General features: G+C 44.0%; 2 long non-coding RNA genes across 8 annotated transcripts in view; one reads left to right on the forward strand and one right to left on the reverse strand.

Moving 5' to 3' along the window:
- Positions 1-20,301, reverse strand: part of LOC100909866 (uncharacterized) — a 34,868-nt gene extending 14,567 nt beyond the window's left edge. The window contains exons 1-3 of one of the 7 annotated variants that reach the window (XR_015641606.1): positions 20,113-20,301; positions 18,782-19,366; positions 13,535-13,653 (exon numbers count right to left, since the gene is read on the reverse strand). This is a non-coding gene — a long non-coding RNA (uncharacterized LOC100909866). Of the gene's footprint in view, positions 1-4,557; positions 4,923-13,534; positions 13,654-14,583; positions 14,968-17,975; positions 18,161-18,726; positions 19,367-19,756; positions 19,846-20,112 lie in introns of those variants that run through there. The other 6 variants (XR_015641604.1, XR_015641601.1, XR_015641600.1 and 3 more) reach the window with 6 other exon arrangements.
- LOC148000128 (uncharacterized) lies at positions 6,386-9,588 on the forward strand. Its single transcript, XR_015641608.1, has 2 exons — positions 6,386-6,533; positions 8,235-9,588. It is a non-coding gene; the product is annotated as an uncharacterized LOC148000128 (long non-coding RNA).
- Positions 20,302-21,023: the final 722 nt, after the last annotated feature.

Here is a 21,023-nt window from a genome sequence, read left to right on the forward strand (position 1 = left end):
TGTTGGTGAAGCTTGTATCTACAGCTCCTTGTCTTTTCTTTTGATTTTCTATGTCCAGGGTTGTTTCCATGTGTTCTTTCTTGATTGCTTCTATTTCCATTTTTAATTCCTTCAACTGTTTGATTGTGTTTTCCTGGAATTCTTTCAGGGATTTTTGCGATTCCTCTCTGTAGGCTTCTACTTGTTCTCTAAGGGAGTTCTTTATGTCTTTCTTGAAGTCCTCCAGCATCATGATCAAATATGATTTTGAAACTAGGTCTTGCTTTTCTGGTGTGTTTGGATATTCCGTGTTTGCTTTGGTGGGAGAATTGGGCTCCGATGATGCCATGTAGTCTTGGTTTCTGTTGCTTGGGTTCCTGCGCTTGCCTCTCGCCATCAGATTATCTCTAGTGTTACTTTGTTCTGCTATTTCTGACAGTGGCTAGACTGTCCTATAACCTGTGTGTCAGGAGTGCTGTAGACCTGTTTTCCTGTTTTCTTTCAGCCAGTTATGGGGACAGAGTGTTCTGCTTTCGGGCGTGTAGTTTTTCCTCTCTACAGGTCTGCAGCTCTTCCTGTGGGCCTGTGTCTTGAGTTCACCAGGCAGGTTTCTTGCAGGGGAAAAGTTGGTCCTACCTGTGGTTCCAAGGCTCAAGTTTGCTCGTGGGGTACTGCCTAAGTCCTCTCCGCTGTGGCAGCAACCGGGAAAATCTGTGCCGCTCCTTCCGGGAGCCTCCCTGCACCAGGGTTTCAGATGACGTTTGGTGTTTTCCTCTGGCGCCTGGATGTGCACAGAGTGCAGTCTCTTCTGGTTTCCCAGGCGTGTCCGCCTGTCTGAAGGTTCAGCTCTCCCTCCCACGGGATTTGGTTGCAGAGAACTGTTTATCCGGTCTGTTTCCTTCAGGTTCCGGCAGTGTCTCAGGCGCAGGGGTCCTGCCGCTCCCGGGCCCTCCCCTATGGGAACCCAGAGGCCTTATACAGTTGCCTCTTGGGCCAGGGATGTGGGCAGGGGTGGGCAGTGTTGGTGGTCTCCTCCGCTCTGCAGCCTCAGGAGTGCCCACCTGATCAGGCGGTGAGGTCTCTCTCCCACGGGGTTTGGGAGCAGGGAGCTGCTGCGGTCCGGGATCCGCCGGTGTCGGTAAAAACCTTTTAAGACAGAGAAAAATCTTCTAAAGAACCCTTAATCCCCCAAAGAATTTATAATCAGTCTCAAAGCAAACAGTGAATCATTTTTTAAAAAAGTTATCTACCTCCACATTTTAAAGACCTATTTCATGCATGTAAGCATTTTGCTTGCATGTGGGCACACCTGTTGCTTACAGAGGCTCTGGCATAGGATCTCAACAATAATGGACTTTTGGTTGCTCTTAAAGCTATTAGGATGTGGAGGTGGTTGTTACTGCAGAATAATGTAGCCTGTCCCAAATGATGGGTTACTGAGCATTCTCACTGACCACGAGGAAATATGTGATGTGTCTGTGACTGGAGAGAATCAAGGCATCGTGTTCCGGGTGAACTGACACAACAGCCACCTCAAGGTGTTCAGTGCATGCTCAGGCACCGTATGTTCACTTCATACAAAAGATCTTATTGGTTATGTGACACACTTTTCACATTTCACAAGAGATTCATAGCGTTCAAGTGACTTACCCAGTGTCTTAGTCACGGTTTCTATTCCTGCACAAAACATCATGACCAAGAAGCAAGTTGGAAAGGAAAGGGTTTATTGAGCTTATGTTTCCACATTGCTGTTCATCACCAACGGAAGTCAGGACTGGAACTCAAGCAGGTCAGGGAGCAGGAGCTGATGCAGAGGCCATGGAGGGATGTTACTTACTGGATTGCTTCCCCTGGCTTGCTCAACTTGCTTTCTTATAGAACCCAGGATTACCAGCCCAGGGACGGCACCACCCACAATGGGCTGGGTCCTCCCACCTTGATCACTCCTTGAGAAAATGCCTTACAGCTGCATCTCATGGAGGCATTTCCTCAAGGGAGGCTCCTTCCTCCGTGATAACTCCAGCTTGTGTCAAGTTGACACACAAAACCAGCCAGTACACCCAGCATCACATATAAGTAGACCTCATGCTACCAAATCCCAAGGGTCTTCTTTAAAGTAATTGCCTCCCAGGAAGCTGATCTAGAATATTCCTTTGCTGATACAAGTTAACATATACTCACATGAGGCCCAAGTCAGTATTTGGCACTCCTTCATTTAAGTATTTCTAACCACAATCAGGACTGGGTTCTAAATCAATCCAGAATCTCTTCAGTGTCAAAGAAGCCATCATAAGGACGGAGAGGGAACGATTAGCCCCATTGTGCAGGAAAAATAATCCAGACACTGGGTCAGCAGAGATGTAGGAAAGTGCAAAACATGGGCAAGATTTCTTTTTCATTTATTTTTGTTTGAGGGTCCCGTGTGGCTTCATCCGGTTTAAAACTCACTAGTGGAAACTAACTGTCAACTCCTGATCTTTTTTCCCTCTGTCTAAGCACTGGGGTGGGCATGGCCACCATTCCTGGTTTATATAGTGCTGAGACTTGAATCCATAGCCTTGTGTCTACTAGGCCAGAACTCTCCCAACTAAGCTTCATGCCCAAGGCAAGGATCTATATAAAATGCAATGCATTGTTTGTTTGTCGATCTGATTGGATCAGAAACACCTTGGGCATTTCTGAGGTACACCTTTTGCTGTGCGTCTATGAGATGCTTCCCAAGAGGATAATGGGACAAGACCTACCCTGAACATGGGTGGCACCCACATTCTTGTTCCCTGTGGCAGTGTGGTTAATACTTAGGCAAACCACAGAAACAAAGCAGTTGTCTATCTTCGATAATGAAAAATTGGGGAGTTTGCTTTAAAGAATTACTTGGTGTGGGGGAGCTGAAGACATGGCTCAGTGGGTAAGGGTACTGGATGGTGCTGCAGAGCACCCAGGTTTGGTTCCAAGCACCCATATTAGTCACCCAGTTAGTCACTCCTAACTCCTAACTGCCAGTTCCAGAGGATCCTATGCCAGAGCCTCTTCGAGCTTGCACTATACAAGCAAAGCACATACATGAAGAAAATACCATAAATCTTTTTTAAATGCTGAGTTAGATTTTAAAATGATCCATTGTTTGAGAGTGATTATAAACTCTTTGGGGGATTGAGGGTTGTTGGGAAGATGTTTGTCTGTTTCTAAAGGATAGGTTTTTACAACATAACTAGGCCAGGCTAACCTTAAACTCGTGGCGGTTCTCCTGTCTCAGCTTCCCCTGTGGTAGGATTACAAAAGCGAGCCATCACAGCCGGCTCCACACTTCTTCAAAACGATCACAAGTTAGCAGAGATGCTGGAGCTGCTGTACAAACAGCTCCTAATCAGGACCATGTGGGAGCATGTGTGTGGCCTGTTGTCCCCTCATCTAGGATATTTCACTATACATTTTTCCTACCTTCAAGAGACATTCTTCAAGAAAACCACAGCACAGCCATCAAAGTCAGAAAACTAACACTGGGCACATTGCTGTCTTCAAACCTTCAGGGGAGGGGAATTAAAATTCCACCAGTGGTCTCAGAAATGGATGTACAGCAAAAGGAGACAGTCCCCAGAATCTCACATCCCTTCCAAAGGAAACTAGCATAAGGCTACAGGAGGGAAGACTAAGCCATTCTGAGTCAAGGCATCACCATTCCCAATACCTTTCTTCTGAGTAAACGGTGGCTCAGCCTTACTGGGTAAGCCTGCGTGAGCAGAGCTGAGCAAAAGTGACTTCTGCGTGCCTTCCGCATTTGGCTAGGCATCACAGGTGGGACTAACCCTCAAGGGCTGCTGTTCAGCTTATGCCTTTCAGTGATGGGGTAGCTTCATTTCCCACCACCCCTCAGGTGATATTTTGGTTCATTTCCCAAGTCAGGGTCCACCAACCACAGTTACTCATCTCTCCTCCTCTGTGACCTAAGTATTTGGAGGTGTAATCCCTTGAGGACTCAGATTTCTCATGCTGTTTATTCTTTGTGTAAAGATTTATACCCCCTGCATTATTGGTTGGGTTAAACTATGAAATAATATATCACAATGCTCCAACTGCTGTGGCTTTGGCCAGGTGCAAGCAATTCAGGCTGGCTTCTCTGCTCATTCCATGACCCTAGCATTGCATAATCTTTCCTTAGTCTCCTGTACACATAGGCTTTCTGGAATGGTCCCCAAAGAAGCTGAACAGAACCTTAGAGAAAACTAAACTCAGCTATCTCATTTTATTTAGCAACTATTTAGCTTCTGGAAGACAAAGTCTTACACTGTAATCCAGGCTAACCTGGGACTCATTATATAGCCCAGATTAGCTTCAAATTTAACAAGAGTCCTTCTGCCTCACTCTCCTGAGAATCAGAATGACAGACATAGCTTTACTATGTCTGGTTGAAGAATGTCATTTCCAAGGATAATTTTGCTTGGTAAGAGAAATTGGGTTTGTTTATTTGTTTAGTATTTGTTTAGTATGTGAACATGCACATGTGTTCCCTGTCCCATTCAGTGTGTTCATCCCTCTTTCTGCTGGTTTACTGACATGTAGAAAATATAACTTAATAACTACTGAGTCTTTCTGTTTTAATTTCTTCAGTGACCACATACACCAGCATACAATGTGTACCTACAAACACAAGAACATACATGTACAAACATCACATATGTGTGCAACAACAGCAACAATAAGTGGGAACAGGTGCCCCTGGGAGCCAGTCTCTGGTTGTTTCCTTGAGTTTAGGCACTGGTCCTACCATTCCAGGCAGGCGCTACATCTGTACTTGATAAAAGGAGAAAGCAGTACAGCCAGCCAGACCAGCCATCTTTGGTCACGTGAATCCACAGCCTTGCCTCCCGTCAACCTCGGTAGCTAACGATGAGTACTTTTAACTTTCTTGTCCTGGGGACATGAAGATTTAATGTTCCTAGCACCTGTAGTAGGGGCAGGTAAGAAAAAGCAGTTAGGAACCAGGGTCAGGATATTCTGTGGTTGCCTGCCACAGATAAATCAACGGATAGTCCTTTCATTAGGCCGTATGAAAACCTTCCTGAAGGCTCAGGCCATGCTATTCACATTGCTGAATCTGGAGAACTTTGAGAAGAGAAACACCCTCCTGTCATCTTAGAGGTATAGAGACTTGGTTGCCTCTGAAGCCTGAAGACTATTCAGTAATTTTGTAGGTATATGATTATTTGATTCACTAATTAATTCAAAGCTCTCCATTCTTGATCTCTCAAAGCACCATACAGTACAATAAAAATATAGGACAGAGCCAGTGAGTTGGCTCAGCAGGGAAGGGTGCTTGCTGGTAAGCTTGCTGACAACCTGAGTTTGATCCCTGGGACCCATGTGGTAGAGAGAACAAGTGTCCATAACTTATCCTCTGATACCTACATATGTGCTAGGGCATGTACATTCACACAATGCAGACACACACACACACACACACACACACACACACACACACGCATGCATACACACATACACATACACATGCACATACATACGCAAACATATACACACGCACGAACACACACATACACACACACACACATGTACATACTCATACACACACATGTACACACAAATACACACACATACACACAGGCACACACATACACATGCAGACAAACATGCAGACACACATACATAGGAGAATCACTGGCCATGGCCAATCCCAGTCTTCATGAGAAAACTTTGTCTTCTTTGTCTCCCCAGTTCTAGGAAGAATGTTATGCATATTATTCACAATTGGTTAGGTAGGTCGAGAAAAAAGATTCAGTAAATAAGGTAGAAGCAAAATATCAGTAACTGAGTGTTGGTTCACTTTACCAAACCCATTTGGATCATCTATCTTTAAATTAATCTGAGATCCTACTAGGTTGATGTGAAAGAATCACTGGGATGGGTTGTGGGCATTTCACAATACAGCCACAAATCGTCCCTAGACAGAATATGCTACCAGATTTTAGGTTGTGCTTATTTTTATAAACTCATTCACGAAGCACTTGCAAGTGTGTGGTGACAATCTGGTTTACTTCTGCCTCCCACTGCAACATGCACTTCCTACACCAGGATCCACAATGGCAGTGACTCATTCTGATCCCAGACAAACCTCCATGTCCCAGGTAGTAGGAGGGAGACCGTGCGCATGGTGAACTTACAAAAGGCGTGCAATGCTGTGCACCAGTGACCTGAGCTACATAACCCCTCCAAGGTCCAGGTCACGGATATGTTAACTAGCGCATAGTAGAATGACAGAGGAGAGGCCCCTTCCTATACCATACCTAAAGCCAATCTAAGGACACCTTCCTCCACTGCAGTCCTTTATGTGACCCAGGACTTGTTTCTTAATACAAATAATTTCTTTCACACATATTTTCAAAATTCTTTTAGGGCTGGAGAGATGGCTCAACAGTTAAGAGAACTGTCTGCTCTTCTAGAAGGCCCACTTTCAGTCCCCGGCACCCACAGGGCAGCTCACACCTGTCTGTAACTCCAGCTTCAGGGCTCCTGACACCTTCGCACAATCATACATGCAGGTAAAACGCCAATAGACATACGTTAAGTAAAAATAAATTACATTTTAAAAGTCCTTTTAAATTTTTAAAATTACATTTATTATTATATATTTACTTAGTGTGAGTATGTGTCTGTGTGTGTATGAGAGAGAAAGCATGTGTTATGACATCCATATGTTGTGTATGTATATATATATATATATATGTGTGTGTGTGTGTGTATGTATGACAATTTATAGGAGTCAGTTGTCTCCTTCTGTCACATGACTCTACTGATCAAACTTCACTGTCCAGCTTTTCCCACCATCTTGCTGGTCCATTTTTGTTTTTATTTGGTCTGGGCTTTCCTTGTTTGTTTGTTTGTTTGTTTGTTTGTTTGTTTTTCAAGACAGGATTTCTCTGAGTATCCCTGCTGTCCTAGAACTCACTCTATAGAAGACCGGCCTTGAACTCAAGAGTTCTGCCTGCTTCTGCCTCCTGAGTGCTGAGATTAATGGCAAGGGGCACCATCACCCAGCTGCTGCCCCCACCTACCCCCATATCTCTTTTTTCTTGTTTTTGTTCTTTCTTGATTTTTTCTGATTTTTTTTAAAATTTATATTATTTATTTAATGTACATGAGTACACTGTAGCTGTCTTAAGACACACCAGAAGAGGGCATCGGATCCCATTACTGATGGTTGTGAGCCAGCATGTGGTTGCTGGGGATTGAACTCATGACCTTTGGGAGAGTAGCCAGTGCTCTTAACCGCTGAGCCATCTAGATCACATTTATTTATTTGTTGCGGGGGCAGGGGTAACGTGTGTCACAACATGAAAGCAGAGGCAGAGGAAACTGGCAGAACTTCCTAGAACTGGTTCTCTCCTTCCACCATGTGACTTCTGGAGATGGGAGCCAGGCCATCAGGGTTAATGGCAACACGTCTACCTGCTGAGCCATCCCCCAGTCTCTATTTTATTTTATTTTATTTTATTTTTCCACATTGCACTTCTGGATTCTAGGAGGGAAACATGATAGCATCTGTTGTTTCGGTGGAGTTTTTAGCAGCTAGCAACTCCTCTCAGCCCACCCAGGCTCTGTGTCACACACCATCAATAGTCCTTAGCCCATTTCCAACAGACTTTTACTGAGCATCTACTTAGGAGCTGGTGTTCTACATATTGGAATATTGGAAATAAGTCTGCACTATGGTGAAACGTCCCCACATTACAAGGTAGCTGCTACAGTTATATACATGTTTTGTGTGCCTTGTTGTGTGTGTGTGGTGTGGTGTGTGTGTGTGTGTGTGTGTGTGTGTATGTGTGTATGTGTGTGGTGTGTGTGTGGTGTGGTGTGTGTGTGTGCGTGCGTGAGAGAGAGAGAGAGAGAGAGAGAGAGAGAGAGAGAGAGAGAGAATGTGTGTGAATACCTGGATACAGTGCATTTGGAGGCCAGAGGTCAAAATTGGATGCCATTGCTTAGGCACTGTCTGTCTGCCTCTTTTTTTTTTTTTAAAAGACAAGGTCTCTTGTTGATCTTGAACTTGCTAAGTAGGTTACAGTGTGGTGAGAATACCCCGATCTCTGCCGGAGTTGTGAGATTACAGACATATTCTACCATGCCCAGCTTTTTCACATGGATTCTGAGAATTAATAAACTCAGAATGTGAGTCTGGTTGGGCAAGCATTTCACTGACTGAACCATTCCCAGCCCTTAACTACATTTTCTTTTTTTTAATTAAGAAACAAGACCCAGAGACAGCAAACCAGTAGCATCTTGAAGTCACACTGCTCATCTGCAAAGCTGAGTGAGACCTGCCCTTCTCGGATCTGAATGCCACACTTTTTGCCTAATATCCTGCGGCCACCCTTCTGGCAGGCGACCTTATCACAAAGATCCATCCTGGCTACCGAGTGACATCTTTTCTGATACCACGATTCATGAATAACTGTGAAAGTGTTGCTAATTTTGGCTTGTTTGCTCCTTGTACATCTAATGAAATGTAGGCAGAATGCTTGGAAGGAAAGTGAGATGAGGGGTCCTGTCCCCTCCTTCCACACTGTCGGATAACAAGTGAAGTCGCTCAGTAGATGATGCTTGATTCTGAGGTGGAGGCTCAGTGGTAGAGTGTTTGTCTCTCATGGAAGAGCCTTGGCTTTCATCCCAAAACTGAGAAATAAAACAGAACTAGAGTGACAGTGACTGAGCACCAAAGATGACCACGGGGGACAAGGGCTGATAGATTCAACAAATGTGCACGCTCCTTAACTTCAGGGATTGTTCCTATAGTAGAGCAATTCAGTTACTCTGCTAATCGTCACAAGTGGCCCCGAGAAATGTGTCCAGCTCAGACGGAAGGGTTTACAAAGAAAGCCACTATCTTCTTACCAACCCTGGTCTTCCAGGACAAGGACTAAATAGAAGCAGGGGAGAGCAATTCTTGGTACTTCTCTAAGAGAAGAATCTAGCACGACAAGAATGGAGCCATCACTCCAGACAGCAGAGAAGCCTAGAAAGGTAGGAAAAAGACGACTGTGGGAGCCAAGAGTAGGACAAGACCGTAGCATCTGCTGGACCTACCTGTGGTGAGGGAACCAGGTGATAGAACGCTGGAGAGGAAGACAGGAGGCTAGCTAGATGTTGGGCTCTATGTTCCTGAAGAGTTCACAGGCTCACGGGGCACCGGGAATGTTTCTAGAAGGTTCCAAGCTTAGATGATTTCATTTCTTCCAGAACCCCTCTGAGATGAGTTTCAATATTATCCATTGCTTAGAAAGGAAGAATTATAGGCTCACAGAAGCCAAGGCACTTTGCCAAGTTCACACACCTGACCACTGAGTACAATATGGGCTTGTGTCCTAAAGCTACTAAGAAGTCACCAAGAGGTGGGAGCTGGGTTTTGAGATGAGACTCGCCTCCATTTATTCTAGTACCTATCTTCACCCTTCTAGAGGATTCCCTGACAATATGCGTAACTGCTAAATATTCGTCTTTCTCCTGTGGAAATTTATATTGTTTGTTTACACACTTAATGATTACCTCCTCAGCGTATCAATAAAGCAATCAAATAATTGAAATCCTCTGGGATGAAATAGATTATAAATGGAAATTTGTACTTAATGGACAATTATACTTAATGATCAATTAGCTTGGCTAATTTTGCTCTTCCACCTTTCCCTAATAACATTTTGTCAGAGATAAATAGAAGTACCGTAGACTTGAGAAATACTAAAACAGAGAATGATAAACACACAAAAAACCTTGGGTCTTAAGTTCATTTTGTTTGCAGGAAATTATCCTAAGGAAACAATCTCACGCAGGTTTGGTACCCAGTCTGTTTCTACTTTGAGTTTTTGTCTTCCATTCCTCTGAGTTATGGAAAACATCCCACAGGTAAGATGGTTCCCCGTCGGCTTCTATGCACATATGGTCACAGCCAACGCCTCTGTTGATCTCACATGTCCTTACTCTATGGGGTGCAGGGTCTTTACCAGGTATCCTCAGTCTCCCACCTTGTCTTATCTCTGTAGGCTTTGTTATCTCAGAAAATTCTCTTTCACTATCTCCAAACATCCCAGACCCTGTGTAAGTTTGAAAGTATCCATCGTCTCCACCATGCCTGAGTTCCCATTGGCTCCACTTCCTATCATTCACCTTCTCAGGGACACGCTTTTGATAGCAAGAGCCCATTGCCTTGTCTTAGGGACTAAGGCATCCAGAAGGTGGATCTAAATTTACACTGGAGCCCTTGGAAAGTACAGGGAAGAAAGGCATCTGTGGTTTTAAAATAAATCTACAACTTACAAATCATGCAATTTCATCCCAAAATATTTTTGGTCTCATACACTAATATTTGAATAAGTCACCAGGCTACATCTATTAATAGTGAGCACTAGAGAAACTTTTAATCTCCTACTAGAGAGAGTATCCACTGAGTAATATACAGCCATTAAAAGGCTCAATTAAAAAAAAAGGTTTTAGAGTTTAAGAAGCATACCCTTCTTTCAGAAGGCTTTTCTTCCAGCCTTTTTTTTTTTTTTAAAAAAAAAAAGCATTTTCTTAGTTTGCTTGGAGGGGTGTTTGTGTGTGGAGACCAGAGGACAATCAAATTTATTATATCAAGGTTATGTGTTAGGGAAATACCTCAGTCACAGAGTGCTTACATAACATACACAAGGCCCTGGGGTCAATCCTTAGGACTAACAAAAACAAAAGTAAAAGTCAATTCTTCCCTTCTACTGTTGGGAACAAGTGAAGTCTTGAGTGGTCTGTGTTGTTTGACCAAGGACCCAGCCATGCCAAGGACCACAGCACCTCAGCACCTGCCTTCTTGTTCGGCTGTGTGGTAACTGGATAGGGAAACACAGTGAGCCTTGTGAGGTGCTGGGCTTTTTCCAGCAGAGTCCGGACCATCTGATCTGATTGCTTCTGTTGTCAGACAGACAACCACACTCAGGGCAAACTCTAGAGAGCTGTGTGCAAGAACACAGCACAGTTTGTGAGGCTGGAGACAGTGTCTTTACATGCTGAGCCATCTCACCAGGCCGGTCTTCACACACACACACACACACACACACACACACACACACACACACACACACACACTTTATTTGCTTATGTATTATGTGTATGTACACACGCAGGCACATATGTCACTGTCTATATATGGAGGTCAGAAAAGTTTTGTGAAATCACTTCTCTCCTTCCACATTTATGTGGGTTCCAGTAATCAATTTCACATTGCTGAGGTGGCACCTTTGTGAGCCATCTCACAAGCTCCAAAAGGCCTGTTGCATATTCTTGGTTTTATTTATTTATTTACTTATTTATTTTGTTTGTTGGCAAGTCCTAAGGACCTTGCGCATGTCAAGTAGGCACTCTGTGACTGAGGTGTATCCCTAACACATATCCTTGATATACTAAATTTCTAGGTCATTTACAACCCAGAATATGAAATGCAGTATCAGTCTCAGAGTGAACTTACATGTACAAGATTAAATGAGACTCAGTGCTTGTCTTGAAAGCAAGAGGACAGTGGTTGGAGTTATTGTCCTTTCATGCTGCTGTATATTTTCCCATTTTTTCTTATCCTTTCTTTTATCATGCTATTCTTTGGCCCAGTACAAGGATGTTTGCATGTGTGTGCACACATATAAGTGCATGTGTGGGGTTGGGGATTTAGCTCACTGGTAGAGCGCTTGCCTAGGAAGCGCAAGGCCCTGGGTTTGGTCCCCAGCTCCGAAAAAAAGAACCAAAAAAAAAAAAGTGGTTACATAAGTGCATGTGTGAGCATGTGTTTATATGTGTGGTGTGTATTTGTATGTGCACATGAGTAGTCATATATCACTGGCACTTTCTCCAAAACAGTAACACACATGAGGAAAATAATGACTGTGGTTTGTCTCCATAGACTTACTGGTTGGGAACTTAAAGATGAACTTGAGGGCTGGAGCAACAGACCAGTAGCTAAGAGCAATTCGCAGCCCCACACTGTGCAGCTCAGAAACTCCTGTGACTCCAGGTACAGGGAGACTTGAACCTCTTGTCTTCTTAGGTGCTAGAACTCACAGTTATACACTCACAGATACGTGGTCACAATAAAAACAAATCTTAAATAATGAACTTGAAAAGCCTGTAAATTCACAACATAGAGGAAGTGATACAGAAGGTAGCACCGCCCTCCCACACACACACATACACACATACACACATGCATGCACACACACACAGTAGCACGTCAGTATTTACCAGGACAGCACTGTGTGATTTTTTTAGAGTTCGTTTGGTTTTCCTTTAGAGACACAGCAAATCATACAAATCTGTGTTTTGACCACAATCAGATCTTGGGCAAGTAGCAATTCCAAAATTTCCTGAGGTTTGGATGTCTCTGTCACATCATAAGTAGCTCACTAATCTGCTATGTGTTAGGGAGCAGGTTGACAACTTCTCTGACCGTTAGTTTCTCAGGCTTGTAGTTTTGTTATTTACACCCGCCACCTGCCAGACATTCTCTCTTGTGTCACAAAATATTAACTTAGTGAGAGTTTAGTTCTTCCCTATGAGGAGAACATTTAATCTTCACCGTAAGGTCTGGAGAAGCAAAGAGGGTTCTCGCCATGGCTACTTCAGACGACCTGAGCAATGTATAAAGAATGATGCTTCTGGAACCCCCTGGTTCCAGAAGTCTGAGAGCACAGTGCCAGCATGTGCTTGGCTTCAGAAGAGTACCTACCTCACAACATCTGCAGAGGAGATGGCAGGGGCAGGGCTGCCACTTTGGTTTAGCACCACCCACCAAAGTCATTCCCCTGACTAGCCTCACAAGAAAGACATGAATCTCTCCCAATACCAATTTTCAACGTGTGGTCCAGCCATGAAAGTAGGGAAGCAGCAGGGTCAGAATTCAGACCCATGTTGTCTGGCTCCAGACTCCATCATATCAGCCACTGTGGTGTTTGTGCTGTCTTCCACTCAGCCACACACAGTCCCACTTGACTGCATGTGAAAGACTCTCACAGTCTTAGCACATCACTTCCCTTTATTTCCCGAATCTTTTTCTGCCGTATCTCTTGAATGGTCTTTTGAAAATCAAAGTAGGGAAATTACACTGGGTTGTATTTTAGGAAGGAATGGCTGTCCTTCCATTAACTATTAATCCCTTAACTTGCATCTTCCAAGCTCATCTGTTTAGTGATAAATATATTCAGTATAGGGTAAGGGGATTGTGTCATTAGATGGCTCGTGGGTTTCCTCTTCTGTGTGCTGTTGATAGCCATTAGTCTGCTGGCTGGAGGCTATATCAAGTGTAGCCTTCCCCCAAGTCTGCCTTTTTGATTCTCCAGTAGAAGGAAAGAGAGAAGGCAGTGATTATTTTAATTCATTAGAACAAATAGGAATAAAACATGGAATGTTCACAGTTTAGTATTCTATAACCTTCAACAACTATATAGACTATAGACCTCAGCTGTCAAATAGGCTGTCTGGATTTCTCTTCCCTGTGTTGTAAGTAAAAATTGAGTTACCCACAGGTAAAACTACATACCAACTAGTTTCTTGGGGAAACCTCCAAATGCTTCTTCTTCCAGTCATGGTGCAGGACAGTGTTTGTAGGAACCAGATGGATGACAGTATAGATGAGAGCTTCTGTACGTGTCTTTTGAACTATGTAGAAAAAGTACACAATAAGTCAGCATGTTAATAACACAATTTTATTCTCATAAATACATCTTTTTCAAACTAGAATCACATTAGGAATCTTCCTTGGATATGGCATTCCATACCAGAAAGTTCAGCGGTCTGGCTCAGAGCCTCCAGCCTTATCCCTGGCCCCTGTATACTCCTGGCTCTCTCACACATCATAGAAGTCCTTCCCTACATATGTGGAGACTCAGGTCACCTAGGGTCCTTTCTTATCAACCTGTCAGTACTAAGAGCACATGCATAGCTCTTAGTTCTTGAGATGATGGTCCTTGGGAAGAAGTCATTTGAGGCAACCTTAGGACTCTAGCATCTGGACAGACAGAGAGAGCATCGCAGGCTCATTAGACATATCTGCTTCTTCCATTCACATTTTGTCTTTTGACAAGAGTCCCGCTAGGGCAAACTGAGTCCCTATGAAGTTTGGGGCCTAGCCAATGGTCCCTTTTGCTAGGTCTAAGAGGTGCATTTTCCTGGTATGACTTCAGCCATCTGCTATATTTCCAGGGCTAAAAGGACTAAGAAAGGGCTGGAGGTACAGCTTAGTGGCAAAGCATTTGCCTAGTAGGTAGGGGTTATAGGTTCAATTCCTGGAAGAGAAAGAAAGAAAAAGGCACTCAAGGTAAGTGAGGAGGAGGGCAGGAGGTAAAGAGGAAGGGAAGAAAAGGGAAGGAGAAAGGGAAGGAGTAGGGAAGAGATGAGAAGATCAAATCCCAGAACTCAGAAGGCAGAAACAGGCAGATCCTTAAGAAGCAAGGGCAAGACCATATCATATGATTTTGTCGTTCCTGAATGGAAATGCTCTAGACCACAGCTAGCAACAGAAACTAGTGCCTAGGAGACTCAGTAGATGTGGGAAGCCCAGGATGGTTTCTTTGTGGGGGTTACACTGACCTGGATCTTAGAGAAGTGTGGTGCTACTTCAAGACCTGGAGGAGTGAACAAGAACAGATCCAAGAAATGAATGAGTACTAAGAACCTGAGACACAATCCTCAGTCACTTAGGCTTTAATTAATTTTTTTAAAAAACTAATTAATAAGAGATCATGGGATTCCTGAGTCTGTCATTTTTTTCTCTTGTAACCATTTCCATGAAATTCATAAAACAGGGTGACTTGGGGGAAATGAGCAAATGTGTTCTCTTGTATCAGAAGCAGGAAAGAGAAGCTGAGAGAAAGCAGGAAGGCAGGTGTGGAGAGGGTCTATGGAAGAGCAGCAAGAGTTCCAGCAGAGCGGCTCCTGGGGCTCAAGAGGGTTCCTTCCCATGGGCCTGCGGGAAACAAGAAGGAACTCGGCCCAGAAGCCAGAGCAGCCTGGAAACTGCTGGTGTGTGGTCCACCTCTTCCACCCCAGTACAATGGTGGTGCATTTGCCAGCGGTTCCAGGGCTTGGTTGTGAAGTCTGGCCTGCAAATGGAGACTAAGACTAGGGGAAGGCTACATGCTTCTACTTTAACGGGTTTCCCTCTATCAAAACCTGAGGGACTTTTGCCTCCAGTTTAAAACTACAGATTCCTGAAGTTGCACCAGCCATTTATAAACAGACTAGAGGTACCTCGTGCCACGTGGAAACAGCAACAGTGATAGTTTCTTTTCAAAAACTCTCTGTTCCGATCCAAATTTGCTTAAAGGAGAGCACCGAAAACCGTAAACTTTGAATCTAGCTAAGCATCTCAGCAGGCATATCCTTAGGGATGGGTATTGATGTCTGCAACTCACTTTGAAATGCATCCAAAAAGCAAAGCGATTGATGGATGAGTAGAGGGGTGGCGAAGCACGCAGATGCGGAGCAAAGGCAGCAAAGTGTATTTATAGATGCCGAGGTGTGCGTGGCTATTCCTAGTTTTGTGCTCTTTGTGTTTGAGATTTATCATAATGCAATAAAGGAAAAAGTTTTACTATAGAAAACAAGCTATTTAGAAAGAAAAAAATCACTCTACAGACACAAGATACCAACCTCAGGCCTGCAGGGATAGTTCAGCCAGCAGATAAGAACACATACTTCTCCTGCAAAGGGCCAAAGCACAGTTCCCAGCACAGCGTGGGGATCACACAACTGTTGGTAACTCCAGTACAGGGAATCTGACGTACTCTTTTGACCTACCCTCACATGTACATACCAACACATTACAGGCACATGTGCCTTCAAATAACTTAACTTTTCTTCACCTTAAGATAACCAACTTTTCTTGGCCTTACCATTGTCAAAACCAGGGGATGAAAGTGTTGTTTTTACCTGCTTCTTATTCGTGCCTGCCCTTTTCTCCCTCCCAGACTTAAGACTGCACAAAAATTGGTAAAGGCAACTTTCACACTACTCACTTAAAACTCAGGGAAACGGACCGCGCTGCTGTTCTTGTAAAATAATTCAATTAGAGAAACCCAGCCACGAGGTTTGATGATGAATATTTAGTCTGATGATCTGTGAAACGCATCCACAGAGCTTCGCTAAGTAGCTCAGATGCTCAGTGCAGATTAATATGTTCTCTGTGAGGAATCTCAGTTCAGTTCAGTTTGGGTTTATCCTCCAAGCTGGACTTCAATAATGAGATGAACGTAGCATACACTCATGAAAAGATGTCCAACACAACCAATTAACAAATGACAAATTGTACACGTCCTGTCCTAGAGTGTTGGTCATTTCCGTTTCTATAACTTTTATGAGTGGGTTTCTTGGGGAGGGGGGTTGCTTTAAACTTTCAGTCATTCTTTCTGACTGTAGTTGAGTCTCTGGAGTGTTGGGACCTTACAAGTGTGGAGCAGGGCATTGTTGGCACCTGTTTTATGCTCATAAAAATCCAACCACAACAATTATATGTATATAATTACACACACACACACACACACACACACACACACACACACACACACACACACACGGTGGAGCCATTTCTTGTCTTAGGTATGACCTAAATTAATCCTGCTCACATATGTTTCCAGCATTTCCTCACTTGCGGTTGTGTGCAGTTATAAAGTCACCCCATATCTCTCAGTCAGTCACTGCATCTAGAGCACTGTGAGATGGATCTATGAGAGTGACAAGATATCACTGCTAGATTAAAAATATGCAACTTAGGTGTTTAAAAAAATGCTCACTTATGCATAATCACTTTGATAAGTTTGCGAAGAAAAGTTTGACTTCAAAGAAGCAGTGGTATCTGAAATCTCTAAGGGACTCTGCAGTCCCACGTTCCTGAGGCAAAGTGGATAAAAGTGCCACTTGGGCAGGCACCAGCATACTGTAGGTATAATACAGATATTATATATAAACACTAATATCCTTGTATTATACTGTCGGTATAATACAGATATTATATATAAACACTAATATCATCATATTATACTGTAGGTATAATACAGATATTATATATAAACACTAATATCCTTGTACCTACACAGCCTAAAGAAACCAAACACACCCTCATTTTCCAAGACTCTGCCGTCTAAATCCTCTCATCATTAAAACATAAGCTCCCGACTTGCTATTCTTACCCAATAACTAAAATGGGTTTGTTATGGGTCCCCCAAATGGCAAGCCTGATTTCCAATTATTCTTGGATAACTTGAAGGTACTTGTATTTGTTAAATATCGGACAGCAAACCAATCGGCTCGCTCCATGGTAATCCTGTTGAAACTCCGGCTCTTCAAAAGATTGAAGGTGTCAGAAGCTAGCTCCCTTGCTGATCAGCAAAACTACGCTTTAATTATGGAAAAGGGAAGGTGATGCTGGCATAGGCATAGTGTGGACCTCCACACACCCTGCTGTCACTCATAGCAGAGCCTCTTTCTGGAGCAGGCTATGTAAAGAACAGCAGTGGTAACAGCAGTGATAGCCTGCGAACTGCTTACTGCTTTTAGGCAGTGTTCACTACATAAAACTGCCCCCCCCCCCGCTGTAAACACTATTAAAGCCTTGGATGCACTCAGTCAGAAAGAAAAAAAGAAAGAGGGAAAAAAACCTACAATAGTCAAGTCAGGCTTCAAAATGCTGCATTTTAACATGTGCTCAGAAAACAGAGAAACACAAAAGTATAAGTTATAATGGGAAGAAAAGGCACCATCCACAGCACATTCCTACGCAATAAGGATCAACCATGCTAATTATATAAATGACTAGAAACACAACTTACCTTATGGCAAGGGAGGGGCAGGTAGGGGGAGCATACAATGTGGGTAAACCAGCGAGTGAATTACCAAGGACCGCATCAGGGCTAAGTCCCAAGCACAATCCCAAAATTTTAAGAGAGGGATTTGGGACCTTCTTCTCGAATGGCTGTCATACATACCTCCGGTCCCTCCCTGAAGTGTTCAAATGCTGATTGGCGTGAACCACATGCTGTCTCCATGCTATAAGGACAATTCCAGAAACCCCAGTGTCTGCTAAATGATCCCGTTCTGTTCCCCAGGGAGGATGGAGAGCCCGTGCCACCTCTTCAGAATGGCACCGTCACCTCAAAACGAATAGGGCACTCTGCCAGACAGAAAGGTCTCTTTAGCACAGACTTCTGTGCACTGAGCAGGCACAAACACAGACACATAGCCTAAAAGCCTTGATGCATCAAGGAATCAGGCACACAGGCTTTCTGAAAGAGCTATGTGGAGTGGATGCTGCCTTTGCAACCTGAGATTCACAGTCGGAGAGGATCTTAACACACCACAGGGATCCAGGAAAATAATTTTATAGGAAGGAAACAGCTCAACACACACACACACACACACACACACACACACACACACACACACACACACACCATCCCAGCTGGCTTGTTAAACCTTTCTCCCAGCACTGAATCTAGCCTTTCCTCAAATAGACACATCTTGTAGATTTTAAAATTTAAGAAGTGTAAAAATTAACAAGTCACTGCTGTTCTATAACAAAGACAGGCTTGCCGTTTTCCCTCAAAAGGCATTTAGGGCAGAGCATTAGGGAAAAAAATATAAATATAAAAATACAAAGATGAAAAGCTGATGAAAGAGACACTGTAACTTAGAAGAATGCTCTCCCCCAGACTGTGTGAACCAAGGTAGCACACACACCACCACTTTTGTTCCGTCTTGAGAGAGATCCACGGACAGGGCACCAGCAACTCACAATGGGTATTTAAGCCAGTCAGTCTTAGCAAATTAGGTAAATTAGAGATCATTCGATGGCATTCTATTGTTGCTATTGTAATCACAGTCATTTTCCCTGGTAATGGTGCTTCCTGATGAAGTGCAGTCCTCGGAGCGTAATTGTGAAAGATACTGAAAGATTCAGGGATGCGACATCTGCTTTTAAAAGCTCTTCAGATTCAAATTGGCATTTTACTTTATCTTGAAAATTTATTAGAGATTCAGCCCATGCCCGGTTTAAATGGGAAGGTGAAGGCAGGGTAGTTTCCATCTATGAATTATTCAATCTCCGCCTGGCAGGACTGCCATCCATGAACGGATGCTCTGACAGTCCCTTCGCACAGCCTCCATTACGCTTGTCATTTTTATTTCTTTATCTACGATCTCTTTCTCAGTTCCCCGGCTACTCCCTCAGGGCTTGGCTTCACAAACCCAGTATTTCAAATTGGCAATAACCACAATGTGCTGCTTTCTCAAATCGGCGTCTCCACGGGCTGTCATTTTTCTTTTTCTTTCTCCCCTGCAAATCATTAAAAGCCACGTCCATGATGATATCTCTTAGGCTCTTTGGTTTGATGAATTTTACACATACACACACACAGACACACACAGAGAGAGAGGGGGGAGGGAGAGAGAGGGAGAGAGAGAGAGAGATCACTGCATCACTGCAAAAAAGAATTATGTCCTTCTAGCATCACAAGAGAAGTCAAGCGTCCTTCTTTGTTGTCAGAGTGACCCATCCTAGGAACTAGCATAGCATCACACAGGAGGGAGCCAAGGCTAATGCAGACTTGCTGGCACCCTGATTTGCAGCCCAACTTGATGAGGGCTGCAAGGCAGAAAGACTAATCCAGACCACTGTGTGCTTAGCAAGCACAATTAGTTAGGAAAATAAGAAGCCATTAGATGACTGAAATTAGACTGTCAGTCTTCCAGGCTCCACCTGCATACAGACCGAAGTCCCAACGATTCTCCACTTGATGGCTGGTTGTGTCCCCTGCTAGCTGACAGCTGTCCTGCATCCAGAGAGGACTAGGATTGAGTTAGGCCAATAAATCTGGTTTCTCCTTTAAAGCATGATCTAACTGAGGATCGGCAGGGGGTGGGGGGGAGGTGTGCCAGTCCCGTGACCAGCCTGAAATGAGAGCTGGGAGTCCCACAGTGCCAGTGCGAGAAGTTGCCCAGGTCTGCGTCAGACAAATCATGCTAAGATCATCAGTAGCATGGCACAAGACCCCCTCCCCCGCAGACTACTCCCCTACAAGTTGAGCTTCAACATAGACAGTTTGCATAGCAAGCTCCGAGCAGTACCTGCCCAGCTGAGAATTCACGCTGCCACGTCAGAAGCCACCGTGCACATTCAGACTGCATCTCAGCTCCTGGCTACACAGAGGAAATGTTCTTCGTATGCGCGACAGTAGGCAGCATCAGGAAAAGCAAAGTTTACAACTCGGCTCCTCTGTGCCTAGCTGTCTGCCTCTGCCGCATCTCGACTGGCATCTGCAGGAATGCAGTATGACACAGCAGTCAGCTGACTTGCAGGGTGTTATCATTCAGTGTCCTGTACAGAATCAGGACAGTTTCTAAGGTGGCACCAGGCAGATGACCCTGGACATCAACAGGGTCCTGCAAGTGGCTGCAGGACTGCAGGCTAAGTCCGTCCGGCTGACAATCATTTCTTCCATGTATTTGTGCCAATGCGGTTTTAACTCAAGACTGAAAGAATTATTTCTCTCCCGCTCTTTTAGCTGGCAGGCCATTCCTGAAGTGACTGATCCATGCAGAAATGAGTTAAAACCATCACTGACCATGTATGTCTCTTGGGTTTCTTGCGGTGTGTGCGGAACAATTTTTGCCGCTGTTTCCGTTTTAAAAACTCTTTTTCCTTCCCCACCCCCTCTATTCTTCCTCCTCTTCTTCTGTCCTTAAATCAGGTAGAAATTGTCTTAAGCTACATGGATGATGTCATGAACTCATAAATTGTACCTAAGACAATAGCAGGTGCAACGGAGAAAACACAAAGGTAAATTGGTCCGGCAGAAGCCCTAAATCATGCTCATCGCTACGAAGCGGCATGTTCGCTTCTGTGGTGAAACTCCATGTACAGCTCAATTAATGTGACAATGGAGCCAAAAGCTTTATGTGGGCACTACCACAGGGGTTTGAGGAACTGCTAAAATAAGCAAGCAGGCATTACCCAGCATTTGTTTAACGACTGTAAT

This window comes from Rattus norvegicus, chromosome 17 (assembly GCF_021556685.1).
Source record: "Rattus norvegicus strain SHRSP/BbbUtx chromosome 17, alternate assembly SHRSP_T2T, whole genome shotgun sequence".
Classification (NCBI taxonomy): Eukaryota; Metazoa; Chordata; class Mammalia; order Rodentia; family Muridae; genus Rattus; species Rattus norvegicus.